Genomic DNA, 20,366 nt, shown 5'->3' on the forward strand with positions numbered 1-20,366 from the left:
CTCTATAGATTCTGCAAGGGTGTGTGTGTGTCTGTGTGCGTGTAAAAAGGACAGGAAATCACAATCTCTCCAGATATTCTGCAAGGGTGGGTGCATGTGTGTATATGTGTGTGTGTGAGTGTGTAAAAAGGACATGAAGTCAGAGGCCCATAAGAGATTCCCCAGAGGTGTGAGTGTGTTTCTGTGTGGGGAAAAAAGACACGAAGTCAGAAGCCCTCTAGAGATTCGGTAGGGGTAGGAGTGTAAGTGTTTGTGTGTGTGTGTGTGTGTGTGTGTGTGTGTGTGTGTAAAAGGACACGAATTCAGAAGCCCTCTAGTGATTCTGCAAGGGTGTGTGTGTGTTTGTTTTTGTGTGTAAAAAGACACAATGTAAAGCGCCCAGAGATTCTATAAGTGTGTATGTGTGTGAGTGTGTAAAAAGGACACAAAGTCAGAAGCCCTCTAGATATTCTTCAACAGTGTGTGCGGGAGAGAGTGTTTAAAAGGACAAAGGTCGGAAGTCCTCCAGAGGTTCTGCCAGGGTATGTGTGTGGATGTGTGTGTGTCTAAAAGGGACACGAAATCAGACCCGCCAGAGATTCTGCAAGGGTGTGTGCATGTGTGTATGTGTGTGTATGAGTGTGTAAAAAGAACACGAAGTCTGAAGCCCTCAAGATGTTCTGCAAGGGTGTGTGTGTGTGTGTGTGCGTGTGTGTGTGTAAAAGGACACGAATTCAGAAACCATCCAGAGATTCTGCAAGTGTGCGTGTATGTGTGTGAAAAGGACACGGAGTCACAACACTTCAGAGATTCCGCAAGGGTGTGTGTTTGTGTGTGTGTGTAAAAAGGACATGATTTCAGAAACCCTCTAGAGATTCTGCAAGGATGTGCATGTGTTTGTATGTAAAAAGGACACGACTTCAGAAGCCCTCTAAAGATTCTGCAAAGGAGCGTGTATGTGTGTGTTTGTGTTTGAAAAAAGGATGCTGACAATGACAAATTCAAAAGAATGTCTCTTTCATCCTCCAAAAGAGCATTTCTAGATCTATCTTGAAGTGCAATGCTGCCTGTGACAGAATAATATCTATCTCCATACACAAGGAAGGCCGGTTAATAGAACCATTATTCAAATTTACTCACAAACCACTAAAGCCAGTGAAGAATTGTACCAACTTCTTTAGTCTGAAATTGATCACACATGTACTGAAAATGCATTAATAATTGCTGACAATTGGAATGCACACATGGAAACAAAAAGGAAGGAAGAGTAATTAGAAACTATGGCTTTGGGGATCGAAAAGTAGCTGAAGACTGCATGAAAGAATTCTGCAAGAGCAATAACTTCCTCATTGCAAACACCTTTATTCAACAACAGGAGCGGCATATATACATGTGGAATACACAGGAATGGAATTGATTAAATCTGTGGGAAGACATGATAGAGAAGCTCAATATCACTGAGACAAAACAAGACCAGGGGCCAACTATGTAACAGACTACCAATTACTAATATGCAAGTTCAAGTCAAACCTGAAGAAAATTAAAATAAGAACGCAAAAGAGCCCAAATACAGCCTATATTATATCTGTGGTCGGCTGGGGTTTCTAGAGAAACAAACCAGTGATACTGATACATGTAGAAGAAGGAAATTTATATCAATAAAGAATTTTACATTAAGAAGTCCACACAACAAGAAACCCCAGTCCAACTCCAGCCCATAAATCAGATGCAAACTAGAGGCCCTTCCAGACTCATGAAGCTGTTGGAGGAATAGCCCAAGAAACAGGAAAACCACAGGTTGGTGGAGGCAGAGTTGGGAGAATACAAAGTCAACAGGCACTTGGCAGGCCACAGACAGCTTTAGGGTCAGCAGGTCTCATGGTGATTGCCATCCCAAGAAGCCAGACGTAGGGTCCAGGGTCTTTTCATCAGGAAGAAAAAGAGTGAGCCCATTCTCCACAGTCTACTTATAGCTATGAAATAGGTCATACCCCCAAGGAGACTGTGACCTGCACCTTCTGAAATCCTGGTCAAGCTAAATTGACACCAAACCTTACTATCACAATATCTCACCGGAATTTAGAGCCTATCTCAAGAATGGTTTGGACATATTGAACATTAATGATCAGCTACCAGAAGACTTGCGAAATAGCATCAAGGTCATCAATCTTTTTTTTTTTTTTTGTCATGTCATCTGGGGTTATTTATTTATTTATCATAAATCATTTTATTGGGGGATCCTCAAATAGATCATTAATAATACAGGAAAGAAAGAAAATACTGCAGTGGATATCAGAGGAGACTATGAAACTTTCTCTTGAACCTAAAGCAGCTAAAGCAAATGGAAGAAATGATGAAATAAAAGAGTTGAACAGAAAAATTTGAAAGTCCTGCTTGAGAAGATAAAGTAAAGAATTATATTGTAACGTGTAAAGACCTGGAATTAGGAAAACAAAAGGAATGAGTACAGTCAGCATATCATATATTGATAGAACGGAAGAAAAAATCCAAGCCTTGGATTAAAATGTTGAAGGATTATTTATCAAACTATTGAATGATGCAGGGAGAATCCAAAAATATGGAAGGAGTATACAGAGTCTCTGTACTCAAGAATTAGTTGAGGTTCTACTAGTTCAAAAGGCCAAGAGGAAGTTGAAGCTGCAATGTAAGCATTAGTGCAAAGCAAGGAAGGGATAGGAATGGAAATATTTCAACACGCTCATGCAGTGATAGTCCATGTCAAGAAATTTGGAAGATAGCTATCTGGCCAACCAACTGGAAGTGATTAATATTTGTGTCCATTCTAAAGAAAAATGACGCAACAAAATCTGCAAATTAATTTAAAATAATATTAATATGACATGCAAGTACAATTTTATTGAAGATAATCTTAAAAGTAGTTATAGCAATATGTCAACAGGAAGCTGCCAGAAATCCAGGCTGTTTTAAAAGAGGGCATGAGGCAAGGTACATCAATGCTGATTTCAGATGGATCTTGGCTGAAAACAGAGGATGCAAGGAAAATGCTTACTTATGTACTATTGACTATGCAGAGGATTTTACTGTGTATCATAACAAACTTTGGGTAGCATATGAATACATATGAGAACAATGGGAATTCCTGTACATTTAATTGTGCTCCTGTGGTACCTGTACATAAACCAACAGGAAGTGGTTCGAATAGAACAAGGGGATACTGCGTGGTTTAAAATCAGGAGAGTGTGTGTTGTGGTTATATCCTTTCACCATATGTGTTAGACAGGGTTCTCTAGAGAAACAAAACCAGGACATTTATGATTTGATAGATAGATAGAACACGAAGGACAATAACAGCTAATTAGTCCACATAGCAGTACAGAGGACTCAGTTTAACTCACTGCCATGCAACCGTAAATATGGCAGTACAGCCAGGCAGCAAACTGCAGAACTAGGTAAGGCAGCCACACACTGGTCTGATCACCAGAGGGCAACTGAGAGATAGGTGTGGCTTGCTGAGCCATTTATCTCTTTGCCCACTAATCAAACTGCAAAATTATTAATCCCACATGTTCTTATTGGCCAGGTTGGCACTATAAACCTACCTATCTATCACACTATACTTATTCAAATAATCTGAGAAGCTGCTCTGTATGAAGAAGTTGAGGCATCTGGATTGGAGGAAGAATCATTAACAACCTGTGTTATGCAGATGACCCAATCTTGCTGGCTGAAAGTCAATAGGCCTTGAAGTACTTACTGATAAAGCTCATATAGTACACCTTCAGTATAAATTAGTCTTCAACACTAAGAATACAAATGTCTTCTCAACTTGACAAATATAAACCCACAACATCATTACAAATAGAGAAATGTAGCTAAACTCTATTTTACTTGGACCCACAACCAATACTCACAGAAGCAGCAGTCAATAAATCAACGTATTTCATTGGAAAAATCTGTTGTAAAAGACCTCTTCAAAAGGTGAAAGAGCAAATGATTTACTCTGGGGATTAGCAAGTTATGCCTGCTTTTAGCCTTGATATTTTTAATCACCTTAGATGCATGTGAAAGGAGTCTTAATTTCAGTGTCTGGTATGGGTTGAATGACTAACAGCAAGGTTGGTGGTTCAACCCCCTTGCTGCTCCACAGAAGAAAGAGGAAGCTATTTGACCCTGTAAAGATTTACAGCCTTGGAAACCCTATATGGTCACTATGAATAAGAAGAAACTTGATGGTAATGTTTGACATATGCATGTGAAAGATGGACCATAAATAAGGAAGACTGAAGAAAATATGATGCCTTTAAAATATGATGTTGCAAATAATATTGAATATACCATGAATGCCCAGCAGAACAAAGAGGTCTGTCCCGGAAGAAGTACAGGCAGAATGTATTTTAGAAGTGAGGATGGTAAAACTTCATTTCATATACTTTGAACATGGTATCAGGAGAAATTAGTCCCTAGAAAAGGACAAAATACTTGGTAGAGCATCATCAAAAAACAGGTAAACCCTGATTGAGATGGATCAACAGAGTGGCTGTAACAATAGGCTAAAATATGACCATTGTGAGGATGTCACCAGACTAGAAAGGCTTTTATTCTATTGTGCATAGGGTCACTATAAGTGGCAGTGCGTGAGTTTTTGTTGATTAACAACACTGGGATATGAGCAATGTCCCCATGACATATGCTAAACTCTCACCATGCTGGACACAGTTGATCTTTGTGGCTTCAGAGGTTAATTATTTATAGGGTTATGATTCCACTGAATTTTTTTCTGTGTATTCAAACTATTCCATCCTAAGATTCCACACATCTATCCAAACCAAGCTCACTGCCATTGAATCAATGCTAACTCATATCGACCCTACAGGACATGGGTAAAATTGTACCTGTGAGGTTCTGAGACTGTACCTCTTTACAGAGTAGAGTCCCATCTTTCTCCCGAAGAGCAGCAAGTGATTTCAAAATACCGACCGTGCAATTAGCAGCCCAATGTGTAACCAAGAACTATTCAGGGAAGCTAGAGGGAGAGCATGAAAGGAAATGAGTAGTTGAGGTGGTTGGATGCATATCCATCCCTTTGTTCTACTCTCTATGACTTTTTCTGAGTTCATTCAAAATGTAAATTAAGACACAAAATAGAATTCTACCCAACCCTGCTATATGCCTAAACAGTATCCATTTTTCTCATTCTTACTACTAATAGAAGCCCAATTTTGTGTAGGGTGATAATGTACCTACTTAAATCGCTCACTCCTAGGCTCCCTTGCAGCTATGCATAAGCATTTGACCCAGTTTGGGCCAAATATGTGTAGGTGAAAGATACTGAGTAGGACTCCCAAGAACGTTTTTGTAGTTGTTTAAGGCAAAACACTCGTCTGGCATAACCCATTTCATTTTTGAACTTGGCTCTTCTGCTGTCATGCTCCCTAGTCAGAATATTGAAAGATGGGAGAGTCACATAGGTTACATGAGTTTGGCAGACCAAAAAGCATGCATTCTCCTATATCCAAGATGAGTCCCTGATGCAAAGGGCTTAAGTGGAGAGCAAATGCTTTTAGAATGATTGGGGCAGGGAATGTGCGGATGTGCTTTATACAATTGATGTATGTATATGTATGGATTGTGATAAGAGTTGTATGAGTCCCTAATAAAATGTTAACAAAATGAGGCCATATGAAAATAGGCTTGAGCCTAAACCTAAACACTTCTGAGTTAAAGGCCAGGATAGACCCAGTAACACACAGTACGGGGAGAAAGATAGCGAGGAATGCCAAGGAACTTTCTGGTATCCACAAAGCAGGACCCTGACCTAGAGTTGCACCCCAAATTTGAACCTGTAAGCTCCAAAGCAGGGGGAAAAGTGTTTTAAGGCTACTGACTTGTTGGATAATTTTTGGTTAAGGAGATTAAGACAAGAACTTAAGACATCCTCCAATCCTTCCTCTGGTTTCGTTCCATTTTTCTCACATTCAAGAGTCCTCCCAGAGGATTCAGTCAGGTGGTTGTTGTTGTTCAGTGTCATAGGGAGTGTTTGGATTCATTGTGACCATACATACAACATAATCATACACTGCCCAGTCCTGTACCATTCTCACAGTTGTTCTTAAGTTTGAGCCCATTGTTGCAGCCACTGTGTCAATCCCATTTGTTGAGGGCCTTCCTCTTTTTCATTGCCCCTCTACTTTCCAGAACAGGATGTCCTGCTCCAGGGACTGATCTCTCCGGACAACATGTCAAAGTTAAGGCGAAGTCTCATTATCCTTGCCCTGAGGAACATTCTGGCTGTACTTCATCCAAGTTAGATGGGTTTGTTCTTTTGGCAGTCCATGGTACATTCATTACGCTTTTACATCACTACTAATCAAATATATCTATTCTTCTTTGGTCTTCCTTATTCAGTGTTCAACTTTCACATGAATATGAGACAGTTGAAAATACCATGGCCTGGGTCAACCCGCCCCAGTCCTCAAAGGAATCTCTTGCTTTTCAACACTTTAAAGAGGTCTCGTGTAGCAGATTTGACTAGTGAAATGTGTCATTTGTTCTCTTCTCTGCTGCTTCCATGAGAATTGATTGTGGATTCAAGCAAGACAAAATCCTTGACAATTTCGATCTTTCCTCCATTTATCATGATGTTATCAATAGGTCCAGTTGTGAGGGTCTGGGCTTTCTTTACATTGAGTCATAATCCAAACTGAAGGCTTTAATCCTTCATCTTCATCAGCAAGTGAATCAAGTCCTTCTCATTTTCAGCAAAATTGTGTCATCTGTATAATGCAGGTTGTTAATAAGCCTTCCTCCAACCTGATGCTCCATCAGGCACTGCCCCTTAATGAGTTTAGGTCATGAAGGATAGTCCTCCATAGGCACATTGATTATTACACTACCCCCCTCACATAATAAATTCAGAGAGAGAAAATTTCCCCAAAGCAATGGAAAGCTTACTAGAGAAGTGGAGGGTGCTCAAAGCCAAAGGTGACACAAACTGGAAATCAATACTAGTTTTCAATACCTGCAGTTATCTAATAGTTCACTGCACTATCTAAGGAAAGGTGAGGAGAACTGGGGCAATTCCATTAAAAAAAGACAATGCGGGGTATATAAGTCCGTCATTCCTCTGGAGAAGAAAAACACATAGTTGGGTTGTAGAGCTTTGTTTGCTAATCAACCGAATGTAGTTGTAAGGCAGGGGTGTGTGTGTGCGCGTGTGTGTGCATGCGTGCGTGCGTGCGTGCGTGTGTGTGTGTGTGTGTGTGTGTGTGTTGAAGGGAAGGGCTTGCCATTCTATTTCATAGCCAGGAGAAAGATGAGCCTCTTCCCATATTTTTGGCTCTGTGGCAAGTTACTGATCTACAAGGAACTTTTATTTGACAAGGACATTGCCAAGACAAAAAACGGGAAGCTTGTGTTCATATCTGCTGAGAGGTGGAGTCAAAGAGATGGGCTTTATGACAGACACCCTGATCGTGCAACACATGCATTCAACACACATTTGCTGCACCTCCCCAGTGTGCTGCCCAGATATTATCAGGCAGAGTGTTTTATGGGCAGCATTTTAGAGTTAGGCAGGCAGAGGGAGTGTCTTTGTGGGTGTTGCCTTTACCAGTCCTTGGATTGTTCTGGGACAGGCATGTCTTTTTCCTCTACAGTAACTGATCGCGTGTAAAGAAGGAGTCTCCTCAGTAAGACGGGTTAAACCAAACCCAACCTATGACAATCATCTCAATTGGAACACATAGCGACCCTATACAAATACCCATAGGGTTTCCAAGTTTGTAACTCTTTTGGGGGGTCAACTACCATATCCTTCTCTTGCAGAACCACTACAGAGTTGACCATTGTGTTAGCAGCTGAATGCTTAATCACTGTGCCCATTTTGTTTGCTGAGCCGCCCTCAAAACACTGAACAGGTTTTCTGGGTACCAAGTATGTCCACTTCTGTATCTGGCATAGGGTGTTTTCTCCAAGTTGATAGGAGGTGCAAATCAGTTACTAGGGGTTTGGCAGAGTCAGTATGGAAACTGGGAGGGTGTGTAAAATTTGAACCAGAGTGGAACAATTCCAAGACACTTCCTAGGGATTCCTGACATATAATATGCAAATGATAGTCAAGATATATATCTGTGTCTCTGTTCTTGGTTCTGTCAGTACCTGGTGTGGCCACAAAGGAGAAACCTGGTCTCCTGCTATTTTGAGCATCTAGTGTGAATGACAGGAGATAAGTCACATGCTAATGAACCCTGGTGGTGTAGTAGTTAAGCACCATGGTGCCCGGCTATCAAAGGATATAGCGTCTGGGGTCTTAAAGACTGAAGATAAACAGGGGGCCATCTAGCTAAGAAACAACAAAGCCCACATGGAAAAAGCACACCAGCCTACCCCGACATGATCGCTGAAGACAAAGTGGGTGCATAAGCACATGCGAGCATGTTTTCTTGATGTGCACTCACCCTTTACATGCAACTCTCTTATACATACGTGTTTCTGTGGATTTGTTTCTCGAATGCACCCAGACTAACATAAGCAGCGTGGAACGCATTTAAGAAGCCTAGACAAGGGCAGGGCAGGATATTCGGAGGGACTGGATCCAGAATTAGAGAGGAAGGAGCCCTGGTGGCAAAACGGGCTGCTAGTTCCCTGTCCCAAGGGGGACAATGAGACTGCTGGCTCCCATGAAGATTTACATTCTTGAAAACTCCATATAGGGTCACTGTGGTTGGAATCCACTGGACGGCAGTGACCTTTTGGGATTGAAGGTGGAAGCCACCAATGACTTCCTGCCATTGAGCCAAGGAGCCTCCGGAGAGTGTGTGAACTTCTGGAATGCAGTGAACAACCTCTGCACATCTGCTTTTCGTGCTGCCCAAGTCATGCCCTTGGCCTTTGCTTAAACATATTCATCCAGAAGTGAACCATCACAGCTGCTCCCTCGGGAAGCTGGGGGCTGAGCTCTCTCGTTCCACTCTGTCAGCATTTCTGATCTGGGTACCTCCCCTCTGACCCGGCACAGGCAATGTGCTGTGGGAAGCAGTGCTCCCTGGGTAGTGGGTGTGATTTGCCTCCTCTGGCCTAACATGATGAATGCTGAGAGGGGGTGGATACTAGGGGATTAAACTCCCTGAACTTTACCTAGCCCAGGGGGAAACTTATTATTTAAAGTAAGTTTTAGACAGAATCTTTAGAAAGATAAATTGTTAACTTTATGTACACAATTACTCCCCAACACATAGGCTCAACCTCATAGGCTGTGGATGACCGTGAGCAAGTGCTCAGTCACAATGAGTTTCTATCAGGATTGAGAGTTTAGCTCTCTCAGCTCTCCAACTGGTTATTAGCACCATAGTCTCGTTTCTATTTATGTATTTACTTTGTTTTGAGGGGGAAAAGACTCCCAATTCAACTATATTTTATTAGGAACTCCTTTGCTAAGTTTTACACAAGAAAAAGGCACAAACTGCTGTTCTGGATGAAGGAGAGCATCCGCATGAGGCCACAATGGTGTCGGAAGGACCCACAGCCACAGTGACTTAAATAAAATGACACCCATTCTGTCCTGCTGACTCTGACTCATAGTGACTCTGTGTAGGGATCCTGAAGTTGCTACCTTTACAGGAAGCAATAACCTCATCTTTCTCCTGTGGAATGACTAGTGGCTTTGAACCAGCGACCTTGCTCTTAATAGTCCAACACTATCCAGCATTACCAGCTGGGCTCCTGAAAACGTAAATAAGACATAGAAAACAAACAACTTTGTCACAAAATTGTGACTGAAGACAGATCAATTCATGGAGTTTCAGGAGGGCCTGTGAGAGCATGAGCGGGACCTTCATTGGGATGTGCACACTACCGTATATCGTTGAGTCTGGCCCGGGGAGTGGACGCAAGCACACTGCCTGAGGGACAAGCTTTCCACTGCCAGTCAGCAGTAGGAAATAACTCAATGGCGGCTGAATCTGTGGCCCCTCAAAATGGATGTAGGGTCTCCACATAGACTCTCACTGTGAGCCACAGCCTATTGCTCAAAATTTAAGCTCAAATACGACTTAAATGACAAACATTCTGTTTCCTTAAAATAGGGTACTGCCAGGATTAGCTAGAAGTCTGCATGACCTATCAGATCTCAAAGCCAATCTCAAATCACTTCACATGATCCATTCTACCAGTCATGTCAAGGACAACTAGAGGTCTGCATGAGCGAGCCCAAATCGCCTCCTCACTTACCCATTCCAGAGGCTGTGCCTGTATAACCTATCGACTAACACATTCCCATATGCCGTGGTTATGAAACCAACCATCATGCTGGAATAAGGACCAATCACGATGCAAGGGTCAGGGTCAATGGGAAAGCAAAATAGGGGCTGAGGGGAGCCAAGAGGGGTCCCTTCACTCAATCCCTAAACCTGATCTAATGTCACTAGACTGGGGTCTTCCTCACATCTCAAGGGCACCCGATTCATGATTGAAGTGAATTGTGCTTATTCAATCTTTGTTCTGCTTGCTGTCCTGCTTTGCTGCATCCTCTTCTTGCTTTTTTGTGCATGGCTCCCTCTGTTGTGGTGACAAATGGCTTGAGAGGGATTTGACATAGGGAGAAAGCCCACCCACATCAACTGTCACCAGAAGCAGACACTAAGTCCATTTCTCTCACCTCACAGAACTATGCACAGCAGACACTGGTAGGGCTGCTTGGGAGAGGAACCCTTAGTGCAGTGGTTCTCAATCTGTGGGTTGTGACCCCTTTGGGTGTCATATGACCCTTTCGCAGGGCTCACCCAATTCATAACTGTAGCAAAATTACAATGATGAAGTAGCAAGAAAATCATTTAATGGTTTGGGGAGGGGGGCATCACCACAACAAGAGGACCTGTATTAGGAAGGTTGAGAACCACTGCCCGAGTGTGTTTAGGACTTTGCTGCCCTCAAGGTCATCAGACATTCCTGAAGGCAGAGCCACTGCAGGAAGCCCTTCTGGGAAATGCCCTGAAGACAGGTCTCAACCAACTCCACCCTCACCCTCCGAGATCCTAATCATAGGACACATGGAAATGCTCCCTGCCACTTCGAAGACTCTAAATCCATGGGAGCAGAAAGCCTCCTCTTTTTCCCTTGGAGTGGTGGCTGGTGAGTTCAAACTGCTCACTTTCTGGCTAACATAACCCACAGACCAGCTCCCCTGAGATCAGTTTGGTTTGCCGCGCAGCACACATTGTTTGGAACCTTCTGAAATAGCTATGCACATGTGCAGGTTGGGGGGATTTCACACAAGATGCAGTTTTCCACCCTCTCTTGGCAAAAATAATTTTTGCAAAAGGCTTGTATTCTCTTCTGGATCTGAGTAGCAGCTACTCTCATGAAGTCATAGCACATACATTCATGCTACAGTCCTCCCAACTCCCTAATGTCTTACGCCGAGTCTGCTCCATGCTTTTCTGTGTCCTACATGGCAGCTGTAGGCACCCAAGGCATGGGCTCTGCAGCCTGTGTCCAAATCTCTCCTTCCCACTTCCTCACTGTGTGGTCCTAGGCTCATGACTTTTTCATCCTGGGCCACTGATTTTTCATCTGTAAAATGAGGCCAGAATAGAGTCCACACATAGGCTTGTTAAGTGGAATAATTGAATTATTATACACAAAAAGCTTAGAACGGTGCTTGGCATCTTGCAAATACTATTAGGTGGTTTAGCATAGGGACTGGGTCATCCATTACATATGCTCAGGTTCAAACTTCCGGCCAGGAAGGGGTGGTACACCTAGGTGGGCATTACACCTTGATTGGCCCATCTGGGCCAGGTGAATTCAATCCAGCCATTGGGGTTGACCATGACCGTCAACCATGCCTCCCTATGGAAGAATTGAAAAGGCAGGATCTTGACCGCTCCGATGTTTCCCTTCACCCACTTTTCTGTTGTCCGTCCCCCAGGGAGGAGGTCACATGTAGATACTTGTAATCAGTTTCCTCTTTCCAATCCACCCTCCCAAAACCCTCTCAGTATCACCACTCACAAATTATCAAGGTTTCTTGAGGGATGGGGGAGCGGGGAGGGAGGGGAAAAATGAGGACTTGATGCCAGGGGCTTAAGTGGAGAGCAAATGTTTTGAGAATAATGAGGGCAATGAATGTACAAATGTGCTTTACACAATTGATGTATATATGGATTGTGATAAGAGTTGTATGAGCCCCTAATAAAACGATTTTTAAAAAAAGAAAAAAGGCAGGATCCTTTCTCTCCAGCAGCTTCTAGGTAGGCTGTGCCCCGTAAGGGGCCCTGAGGTGCCTGTGTAAACCTGAAGCTTCTTCTCTCAAAAAACTCACTTGGATCACAATCCAGGCTTCGAAGTGAATTCTTTCTCGCGCGAAGCCAAGGCCTGAGGTATATCTCTCCCAGGAGAGATCTAACAATAGTATCTCTTATTATAGCATTAGGAGCCCAGGTGGTGTAGTGGACTGTGCATTAAGCTGCTAATCGCAAGGTCGGGGGTTTGAACTGACTAGCCCGTCCGTGGGAGAAATATGAGGTTGTCTATTTCTGTAGGGCAGTGGTTCTCAACCTTCATAATGCCCCCACCCTTTAATACAGTTCATGTTGTGGTCACCTGCAACCATAAAATTATTTTCATTGCTACTTCATAGCTGTAATTTTGCTATTGTTATGAATTGGTTGACCCCTGTGAAAGGGTTATTTGATCCCCGGATGGGTCGCGACCAACAGGTTGAGAACTGCTACTGTAAGGATTTAAAGTCTCACAACCCCAAAGGGGCAGTTCTTTGTCCTATTGGGCCGGTATGAGTGGGAGTCAATAAAATGGTAGTTAGGATTTTTTTCTGCATTAGTATCAGATTCTGGTGGCAATCTCAGTCATCCTGCATTGTGGTCTGGTTTGAACTCTGGTAGATCTGTGGGAAATGACTGCCCTGGTTTGAAGTGAGGGCCACGGTGCTTCAGTGGTAGATCTCTCATCGTCATTCACCGGGAAAACCTGGGTTCGATTTGCAGCCAATGTGCCCCAGACTGTCAGTGAAGGTTTGTGTGTTGCTATGACACTGAGCAGGCTTCAGTGATGTTTCCAGATTGAAATAGAATCAGGACGAAAGACCTGATCATCTCCATCCACACATCGACCTATGGCCCGCCACGGTTGGCTTCCCCTCCCAGCCCTGGTGATAGCACAGACTGGCATAGTTTGCTCCGCTTCCCATGAGGTGCCTATGAGAGGCTGACTCGACAACCACGGTCAAGATCAACAGCTTGAACTCCTTTCTGGGTCTACAGAAACAAGAACAACCTTCTGAAATGAGGTCGCATTGCTATTTGGGACTGGGAGAATGCCTTTGTGACAAGGATTGTGCTCTGGATCCCAAAGGCGACTTTTAAACACAGCCACATAGCAACTCCAGAAATTGCTATAGTAGAAGCCAGGTTTAAAAAAAAAAAAAAAAAAAAGCTCTACTGACTTGCTCAAAGGAGGCCAGAGGTGGATGGGGGTGGGGTGGGGTGGGGTGGGAGACTCCTCTAAAAATGAACAAATTTGTTTCCTTACATATTTGTCATGTCTTTTGGTCGTGAAAGAAAGGGGGGCGGAGCAGACCAGAGGAGGAAATGGCGACTGACAGTCATCTTGTTGGTATTCCCACAGCATCCCCTCCTTAGGCACTTGCTGCCATCTCATCCAACTCCACTCAGTATATTTTCACCCAGCAATGATGCAGAAATGTCTGTGTACTCCAGTTTTATTGTAGTCGGGCAGCGTTTACGGGTTTGACTTTCAACTCAGCATGGCAGGACGTCTAGAAGCAATTATAACCAGCACCTGCTCTGTCTGTGCGGTGGGCAGGCAGTGACGGATTCCCAGCTTCCGGAACACTAGTGCCCCCTCCCAGCTCAGAATAATGACGGTGACACTCGGCCTCCTTGTTGTTTGGGGGAGCTCTAGGAGCTCTCCTCTGAAACCTCATATTATTGGCATTTCTTTGAGTGAACACATCAAATTAGTGACTGTAAAGGAAGGCGTAGGAGATGATTATTGGTGACAAGACAAGCCTCAACCACCTCCAGAGAGCATGTCTCCTAAGTGCAAAGTATGGAGAGGGAGGATACAATTGACCACAAATGGAATAGGCTCTCAGTCTCGCCACACAATGTATGTGCGTGGTCACTGAGGCGCCAACATTATGGCTGGAGGACGGATATGGTTTGTGCAGCCGTGATTGCCATCCAGAACGTGCCGTGCTATTGTGAAAAATGATTTTTTATTCTGAGCAAATCTCTGCTTCCACTTGCTTTAATGCTTCGCCAGAGAGCCGGGGACTCTGGGACGGGTGGGGACGCACAGGGCTGGGCTGACCTCAGGAACTCTTGTGTAAAGGGCTTTTTCTCACTTGGAAGCAGGCTGGGGTCACAGCTGTTCTTTCTGGTAAAGCTTGTTTCTGAACCTTGCCACGTCTGAGTCCGAAGAGGGAAATGAAGGTGACAAATGCTGCGAGGAGCCCTGGGCACATCTTGGCTATGGTCCTGCTTAAGTCTGTTTCATGTGAATCCCAGTTTTACCTTTCCTCCTTTCTGGGTTCCGAAGCATCAGATGGGTGACAAATGCTTCCACGGACAACTAAAGCTGAACAAGGTGGAGGCAGATGAAGAGCAACGGGAGGTTGGTGTTTGGGAGACTGAATACTTGGGCTTCCTAGGCCAGTCCAGCTGGTGGTTAGAGCCCTGCTTCAGATTCCACTGAAATCTCCTAGCGTCCAAGGACCAAGTGGCTCCTAAGTCCAGAATTTCTGTTACATGTCTCACCAAGGAGAAGCTGGGCCAAAATGCATTGAAGAATAAAGCAGGAGCTTGGCTTGTGAATCCACTCTGTGATTCTGAAATTTCAAAGGCTCCATGCACAGACATTTCAACACTGAAAGCACAGCAGGGAAAATCAAAGACTTGGGCTTCCTCCTTGCCCCTCTTTTAGGGCTTTTATGGTTTTCCAAGGCGCCTCCCAGACCCGAGTGTTGTATAGTTCATGTTAAAAATGTCGTAGTTCTGAGGGACTTGCTGTTCTGCTTTCTTTTGCAAGGAGACCCGGTTTCTTGTCTTGTGGCCAAACACAGAGCACAGATGTCTGTGGGCCCCCTCCCCTTCCCCTGACCTTTGCTCTCTTCTCTGGATACCCTACTGACCTGTTCTCCCTTACAAGATCTGAACTGCTCACACACTTCGTTAAATTCTCATCCTAGCGAGAACCATCTGAGCATCTTATTAGAGCCTGTAAGAGTTCTGTTCTGGATGCCTATTTGTGTAACTTCAGGTCTCTGGCATGGAAACATCCCATGCCCACAGACCCACACAGGTAATATAAACTCCAACAGTAGTTTAAGTTTTAAGGTGGTCACAAGGAACACTGGTGTCCGTGTCTCCTGGTGAACCACACAGGCTGTCTAAAGGGGCTTGTTCCATCTCAATGTAGCCATGCAGGAATGTAGACCGGTTAGGTAGCAAGACAAGGGGTTGTTCCTCTCCATGCTTAGGGGGCCCCCTACGGGAGGTTGGAAGCCAATGCAGGCTAAGCCCAAGCCAGGAGAGCTTAATTGACGCCTCCCAGCTGAAAGCCCTTAAAAGGCTGGAATCTGGAGACCACCGCCCCTTCCCTTCAGCTGCTTCTCTGCCTTCCACTCGCAGGGCTGGGTGTGCAGTGTCATGAGGGTGCCCGTGTTCAGTTTAGTGTAATGCCGCACCAGGCTTTGGTGTGAATTTCTTTCCAGTGTGTAGCCAAGGACCGAGACATTTCCCACCCGAGAAACCTAACAGACCCAGACTTACAATAAACCCATATTTTAATTTAAAAGGCAAGAGGTGACCAGGTCTAGACAATAATGGTGAAGAGGGCCCTGGGTTTGAGAAAGATTCTGAAGGAGAATCCATAACCCTTAGAAATGTATTCGCCTTAAAGGGAGGGGCAAAGAGGGCTGGATTGAGAAAGTCTCTGGCATCCAGTTCTGACTTGACTTCTGGATCCTGAATCCTTCAGGGCCATGACCTTGTCCTCCAGCCAGACCTTCCAAAAGCCATCTTCTCAGAGCTTTTTAAGTTCTCATAATACATTACACCTGCCATCCTGTGAGCAGCTACCAAACCCAGGCACTTTTTTTCAAAGACAAGCTCGCTCTCTCTACCCCTAAGAGCAGGTAGTTTGGGGGTGATGGATATGAGATACCACAGAAGACAAATCTGTCATCTTCCATGGTGCACAAAACATGCTGTCACAACCAGGACTTGTGACAATCCCTCAGTTTCCTAAATTGCTTCACTGCTACTTTTTAATTAAGCCTCATTAGATTGTCATATATTGATAAGAGGGATGACCCTGAACTAGATGCATAAATTAAAGCTATCCTCATCCTGTGCTTTTATATGAATGTGTTAATTATTTTTGTCATTAGGGAGAATAATGGAGGGATGGAGCAATACCAAACGGAGTTTGACAAAGTGTTGGTGTTTGCTGCGGCAAATGAGGTGCGTGTCAGATACAATCCGTCACCCAGTGAGTCTGCAATTAACACCAAGAGACAAAGGTAGGATTCCCTGTAATAAATAACCTTCCTCCCAGATGCTAATGGGGACCCAGCAGGACCCACTGTTGTGTTGTCGCAGTTGTACACGGGCCCTTAGAGGAGACAGAGCTGGCGTTTGAAACGAGTCTTGTTTGCCCCCAGTTGGCTCACATATTTGTTTTTTAAATGGCATAATCACTAGCATTTAAACACAGGGTGATGTCACGTAACAATCTGCAGCTTCTGAGAAATGGAGAGGCCCGAATTTGCTGGTTGACAGTGCAGAGGGACTGGGGGAGCAGTCAGATATGGTGATCAGAGTTTGGAATCCTTGCTTTCCAAGTACATGTGTCAAGGAGTTCAAGGGTTCAGAAATTTAGGAGGGAAGTTCCAGAAGACAAGTTTGTGTGGTCGATAATAAACCAATATAGGGGTTGAGATTTCAATCTGTTGGCTATTCAATCTGTGTGCTTGGTAGCCAACCAGCCCAGAATTCCTGACCTCGCCGACCTTGTGAAACAAGGACCATTCCAGAATGAAATAGAAGCAAGCACGAAGCGAGGGCATCCATTACCCCGAATGCATAGGGGTCAGGAACTAAGTGCTTTCTGTAGAACAGCTCCAGAAGGCAGACCTTTGGCTGGAAAACCTGTTAGGGAGCTAGCATAGGGACTGGCAGGCCTATTACACATGCTCAGAGGTCTGAGCTACCGGCTCATGAAGCAGTGGCTCACTGCATGCTCAGAAGTTCAGGTTTCCAGCCAGGATGGGGAGCTATGCCTGGGTGGGCGCTGTACCTGCATTGGCTCACCTAGGCCAGGTGAATTCAATTCAACAATTCAGCCAATGGGGTCGACCTACGTCATCGACCACGCCTCCCTAACCGCTCCTAAAACTCACGGGGATCCCAAACCAGGCCTCGGCATGAGCTGTTTCTCGGGTGGAGCCAACGACCAAGGCACACCTGTCCCCAGAGAGGTTGAACAGAAGCGGTGCTGTGTGCTTCGGAGCTATGAGGTAAGCCGGCCCCAGGAGTGGGCCCTCCCATGTTGGTCTCACGGATTTGGGGCCCCTCTGAGCTCCTTTTACCTCACCAACCTCGGGAGAATTGTTGGGTGGAATTCACGGTGTCCGTCTTTGCACCATTTCTTGCTGGTGTCCGTCTTTGCGCCGTTTCTTGCTGGTGTCCGTCTTTGCGCCATTTCTTGCTGGTGTCCGTCTTTGCGCTGTTTCTTGCTGGTGTGTGGGACTTGACGTGCCTGCTTTCCCAGGAACTCGCCTGCCTTCCTGGGCTGCATTTGTGAGGGGGCTGGGACGCTGCTGCCTTGAGGCTGGGAGGATTTTGACTCCCAAAGCCTTTTCGAGGCTCAGTGTATAAGGTTTATTTGGACGCGAAATCAGAATCAAAGATGCAATTAACGAAGTTTTAGAAGCAGGCTTTATTGAGAAGCTTGCGGGCAGGTTCAGCAACTCAGGATATTGAGCTATTGAAGCTGCGCCGGGGGAAAAATCCTGGCGGCGTTTTTATGCCCAGTGTTGGCAGGCACAGCTGGGGAGGAACATAGCTGGGGAGGATCTACACACACGGGTGCTTCAGAAGGGAGAAGGTCGTTAATCTTATCTATATGTCAAGGAAGGATGGAGTGACCATATCTTCAGAAAACATTCTGGCTTTGGGACGAGCTGTTTCCAGGAATTTGGGGTTGAGCAGGGGAGGGAAGATCAGTTAGGGGCCAGCCTTGAGAGCTAAGATGGAGGTGCAGGACTCAAAATGGAGTCTGTTGTGCCAAGACTGGGACACAGTGTTGTGCCGCGGCTCCGGCAAGCAGCAGGCCTGGGGGCGCCTGCGTCCACCCTGTTGGTTTGGGCAGGACTCTAGCTGGGTGGCCGGCTCCAGGCTGGCTTTCGGCTAGGCTGCAACCTGCGGCCTCCATTTTCCCAGCCACGTGACTCCACTATCAGGCAGAATGGCGCCACCTGTGTCTGTAGTAGCTACACTCCATTCCCAGACAGCAAACCGCCCCAACTGCCGGAAAGTTCTGCAAAATAAGTTTCATTTCCTGCGCAGGGACCCTCAGCTCTCTTGAGGGGAGACTGAGCGGCACCCCAGTCTAATTTTCCAAAGGTTTTTATACTTTTGCAATGTGCAGGTGTGCAAACAGGCAGAGCTCAGAAGCGGGGTATTGTGGTCAGCCATTCTTAGTTGAACCAAAACTGCTCTGGTCATTCTCGCAAGCCTTCTGAACATCCATTTCCTTCTGTACGTTCCCTTGGGCTACGTCTGCACAGCCTAACTCCCCAGTATCAGCTAGTTCATTGCCAGTTCATAGCTAGTTTATTTACCGTTCATAATGGCTTCTGTCAGCTCAAAATGACTTCTCTTGTCAAGGCTATTTAAGCTTTGCCCAGTGCTGCTACATTCCCTCCAGTTCTTAGCCAAGTTCAAATCATTGAATCTGCGGTAGCCAGCCCAGTGTATGGTGGGCTCAGCACTAAGAGTTTTGTAGCTTGTACTTTCTGTGTAAGGAATGCCACTAGCTTATTGGTTATTACTGGGCCAAATGTGAGGCTTAGCAGGAGGAGGATTAGGGGCCAGCTAGGGCCGTTCATAGGGTAGTTAGCCAGGCTGACCAATTAAGTAGCTTTTCAAACCAATTGGTTCCTCCATTTCTTTTCTTGACTCTTTGTTCTAATCTTTTCCTAACCAGGGCTCATCTATCTTTATTGATTCCCGAATGCTTTGCATAGAATTAGTTTCTTCCAGTGCTGTGCACAGCATTCCTTGTTTCCAAAAGAGCAAGTCAAGCCCTCGGCGGTTTTGCAACACAACTGCTACAAGGGAGTCTAGGGATCTTTCTAAATGGGAGACAGGCTTTTTTTTAATCCCTGTAGATCTAAAGCAATTTGCTGACTAAGTCTGATAGTTTAAGTTTCCTTGTATTAAAGCAACTGACCCGACTGCAGCTAATCCCATAATCCCAAGTCCTGTTACCAGTGGGACCAATACTGGGGCTCTTTTAACACATCCGGAAATTCCAAAGTTATCCCTACACCTCCTTCACCAGAACACAGGTACACTTGAGGACTAACATGCACTAGCACACCAATACCCGGGTCTGCTACTAATACTGGGGAAAAGAGACAGGGTGTTCGTCCTGTGGAACAAGTAAAGCAAGTACTCACTGGAGCAGATAACAAATTAGGATCAACATTTGGTTCAATGGGAACAGCTTGAAGGCAAAAATCTCGATATCTTGATATATTAAAGGGATAATTAGATGAATAAAAACACAGTCCTTGCCCTTGCAAATCTTTTAAAGTGAGCTTAGACTTGAGTCCATACTAACATCACCTATAGACTGCTGCTTCGTGTAATCCTTTTTACTAACATTTCTAATTGGATTACACTCTGTACCAATAGTGCTATTTGTACCTGTGCCTACATAGTAAGGGGAAGCAGGGTTCAGACAAAGCCAACAATCAGCTGTGAGGTGAGGATTTGAGTTCATACATTGGAATACAGCATCCCGAGAATCAAACACAGAACCTTGAGGTGGCTCCTGAATGAGAAGGGCCCTGTGAGATGGGCTGGCAGTGAATGGGAAAGTTACTGGAGAGTCTGGAGGGTGCGGCAAAGGAATCTTAGTGACACCCAGCTGTGGCTCTTCAGGATTTATCCCGAGGTTTGGGCCTTTGTACGGATGGCAGGTTGCCATATTTTACTTTGCTGGATAGAAAAAGTTGTCCCGGGATCTCTATCATTTACATAATGTTGAATTCCCCATGCTTTCCCAGTGAACACAATAACGCTTGAATCCAATTCTTATTGGGTTACATTTGGAAACCATACACGTAGTGGGATCAA

This window comes from Tenrec ecaudatus, chromosome 14 (assembly GCF_050624435.1).
Source record: "Tenrec ecaudatus isolate mTenEca1 chromosome 14, mTenEca1.hap1, whole genome shotgun sequence".
Taxonomy (NCBI): Eukaryota; Metazoa; Chordata; class Mammalia; order Afrosoricida; family Tenrecidae; genus Tenrec; species Tenrec ecaudatus.